Source organism: Cryptomeria japonica, chromosome 8 (assembly GCF_030272615.1).
Source record: "Cryptomeria japonica chromosome 8, Sugi_1.0, whole genome shotgun sequence".
Classification (NCBI taxonomy): domain Eukaryota; kingdom Viridiplantae; phylum Streptophyta; class Pinopsida; order Cupressales; family Cupressaceae; genus Cryptomeria; species Cryptomeria japonica.
Window position 1 is genome coordinate 116,413,132 of NC_081412.1, and position 3,975 is coordinate 116,417,106.

The window sequence follows — 3,975 nt, forward strand, 5'->3', positions numbered from 1 at the left end:
AAGGTCAGGCGAACAACGTTTTCGGACCCTAAGCGTCTGAAATTCCAAGGTGAAAGTTTAAAACGAAGTCCAAAAAGCAAGCAAAACTTTAACGCAGAAGGCACAGTGTGTAACGCGGAGGCCAGGACGAACAAACCCGCGAAGGTTAGATTCGAAAACCTCCAATTTGTCAAAGTTCAAAGGATACAATTCAAAATTCGAAAGGAACTCTTAAATCCGAAAACAAGGAGGTAAGACACTGCATCATCCTCCCATCAACCATTTAAAATTCAGGTTGCTAGGCACAGAACCATGTGAAATTGATAAATCCTCTTTCATCTCCCAAACCGCGAAAATTTAAACAGGAAGGATAACCGTTGGGATTCAAATTTTGCAGGGTCATCCGCTCGCCCTGCGCAACAAGGTCGGGCAATCACCCATCATTCGCTCCAATTAGGTAAGTACGCCTTATCGCGTACGGTCATTTAAAATGTGTGAATCAAATAAGCAAATACGCAAAATTTGAAATGCTTAGAGTCTGCATCTCCATTATTCGAACATCCAAAATTTAGGACTCATTCCCAAGGTTTGGCCGGAAACTGCATCTCTTTTCAAAATTCTCATGTTTTGCCTTTGTTAAAATTAATCCAAAAAATTCGAGAGTAAGAATGCTTAGTCATAAATCTTCAGGAATATGATGCTGTTGAAGTTAATCAGATTGTTAGCCCAGAATGATATTTAAACTAATCTCGGTCTGTTGAAACACTTCTGTTATTATCTAACCCGCATCGTCATTCTCGTATCACCTTGTAATCCATGTCTGGCTGTGCAGGATAAATGCCTAAATCAGCGGCAGAATCATCAAAAACACCCGCTGCAGCAGAAACCTCACGAGCATCCAAATCAGACATCCCACGGAAAGTTGAAAGAATGAAGTATCAGTATCAGAGAGGAGGGTTAAGAGAGTCAAAGGTCCAGAGCATCTGGGACAACATTGGTGACACCGACCTTGGCCACATTGATATTCAGGATTTCAGGGATCGGGTCTTCTCGCCCAATGCATATGGCAGGCCTAGGCAAATGCTGGAAAGTGGCATCGCCCAAGCAGCAGGTTTTCCTCTAGCAATCTAGAACTATGAATTAGTAGTGGAAGCTGCTCGGCATTACGAGCCAAAGTCCAGATTAGTGCTTCTGGAAGATATCACTATTGCCGACTTCTCCCCTGAGGCTATCGATGATGCATTTGATATCCCCTTTCCAAATAATCCCATAGCTACAACAATGGACGAGGCAGAGGGGGCGTATGATATGAACCCAGCCCGATGCAGGGCACTGATTAACGAAGAATGGTTCAAAGAAAAAAGGCCTTCAAGCACCAGGATTGTGAAAAAGACCCCCAAAAGTGACTTTCATAATGAACATGGCGATATGGTCACCTTACTTAGCCGAGTCATGGGACTTCCTAAGTCCAACTACTTTGAAGAATGGATGTTCTATTTTACAGAACAGGTCTTTGCCGGAAAGTCTAAGTTTGACTGGGCCCAGATCATAAGTGATAACATCCACGCTCAGTTAATTGAGCTTGAGACAAAGAAGTATTTCACCATGACCTCCTATTTGGTCTATATGTTCGCAAAGAATCAGCCACTGCCAGGATTAATAATGAAAGGTGAGATCGGGAATGGGCCTGGTCAGGTAAAGGTTTAAGATTGCTACCCGCAGCTGCACTACCAGGATATAACTCAAAGGGAAAAGAGCAGCCCGGCTTACGCGGTTGGACAGTACGAACGTATCAACGACGCCTTCACAATGCGCCTAGTCAGGCTAATGCAGGGAGGGTTACACATAAGGCCCTCGGAGCAAGCTACCATTTTAGTGCAGAGGTATGGGGCCTGGTTTATTCAGTTCCCAAGATTCTCCTACATCCGAATTGCTGGCTTTGAAGGTGCCCCCCTTCGACTTCCGCGGTACCCAACCGATAAAGTAGTCCTCATGGAGGTGGCAAGACAATCACGCCCTGCCGGCATATTGTTACGAGAGAGCAAGCAAGCTGGATTCGCATTTCCAATGATCATAGGCAACCATGATGTCCAATTGAGAACTCCCACCCTAGCAGAAGAGTCCCTTGCAGAGCTAGCCTCCTATGGCCTACAGGAACATTTTCCAAGAAAATGTTTTGATCATGACAATTTGGCAAAGAGGGCTTACGGTAGGCGCTACAGAGCAAAGGAGTCAATTGAAGATTACTGGAAAAATTGCTCCGATGACTACGAAGTCAGGCGACGGGAATATTCTAGATTGAGTGTGCAGCAAATGCGACTCTTTGAGTACCGTCGGGTCCCGGATCAGCTCACAGACTCGGGGAACTGCCTCCAAGTCCGAGAATTTGAAGCAGTAAGGCATCTCTTGCCAGGCGTTGATTGGTCTCAAGACCCAATCACGGATTTCGAAGCAGTCATGGCGGCCCCGGCAAGATACACAGATCAGTGGTTACAACACCAGATCGAGAGGCTAGTCCATGAAGGGGTCCAGTTTACTTACCATCTGATGGGCAGTTTCGACTCTCAGTCTTCCGAAGATGAAAGGACATCAGCTGAAAAACCAGAGAAAAGGAAGAAAGCTAAAGCTTGCAGAGGGACTCGGACGTCCAAGAGAACAAGGAGGGAGAAGATTCCCATAAGAAGGCCAGAGACCACTTCATCTTCAAGGGACCCCAGTTCGTCCGATGATGCCATAGATTTGGATTGCATACCTGCTCCGCCTTCCCAGAGCGACATAGAGGCATTCCAAGCCAATAACTCTCCTGCTCCAGATATGCCGGACACCGAGCAAAAGGGCCCCAATCCGACTAAGCCGGGTGACCAGATAGAGGAAGGAGAAATCCCATCCACCCAGGGGATCGAAGTGCATGAACCTACCCAGCAGAGCCGCCACGAATTGCTACTCCTCCATGCAGCCAAGGACGACTCAACTGTCGAAGGGGAACAAAGAACAGACGAGATCCATGAGCTCGAAGGAACCAAGGAGCCACCATCACAGGAAGATGTCAGACAATTATTCAGTGAAATAGGGGAGAACTCAGATGCAAACAAGGAGCTTCCTCCTTCTTCCACCCCTTCGGTGGCGGGACAGCTGCTAATTTGTGATCAGCCGGTTGAAAGCATGGGAGCACAAGGTGCTAACTTAACCCTATCCTCAACTCAGACAGTGCCTCAAGAATGGCTGATCGCCAGAGCTCAGCGCAGGGCCGCCACCAAGGCACCCATTGATCTAGAGGACATCTTCTCACGAATGGATCAAGCAAAAGCAAAAGGGAAGAAGAAACCAAGAACATACTCTAAGATAACCAAGGATGAGCAAAGGAACCGCACTCTTCGTATTGCTACCCCGCCCGTAAACAAGCCAGCAGATCAAATAACCCTGGCAGATTATAGCATTACGACTGTCCCCATCGGACGAGCTACAAAAGAGCAAGAAAAGGAGGAATTTAAGGACTCAGTGCAGAACATACTCAGACAGCTCGAGGAAATCACGGCTGAAAAGGACATGTATCGGGCCCGTGCTGAACAAGCCGAGGGATACATCGATAAGCTCCTACGGCCACTACACAACCCCTCTGAATCCCATATTCCCCCAATGGCATTGGCGCAGAGGACCACAACTGAATTTGAAGGAATCCGGGATACCGCAAAGGCCGTTAAGGAATGGGTGCAGGACATCAAGAAAAAGGGAGAACAGATCCTCAAAGAAGTAAAGGAAATGGCTCTCCATCGAGAGCTCACTCTAGTCAGGCTGTTGGAAGTAAAGAGAGAATCCCTTCACATGCATGAAGTAGCGGCCTCTACCCTTCCCCTCCTAAGAGCTCTTTTCTGGACACATACACAAATTCCCACACTGCCTGACATCCTGAATCCCCATAGCATCAGTGTTCTCAAGGAATGGTATTGGACCGTCACCATGAAGAACAACGCCCAGGAAATTATTGACAAAGAAAAT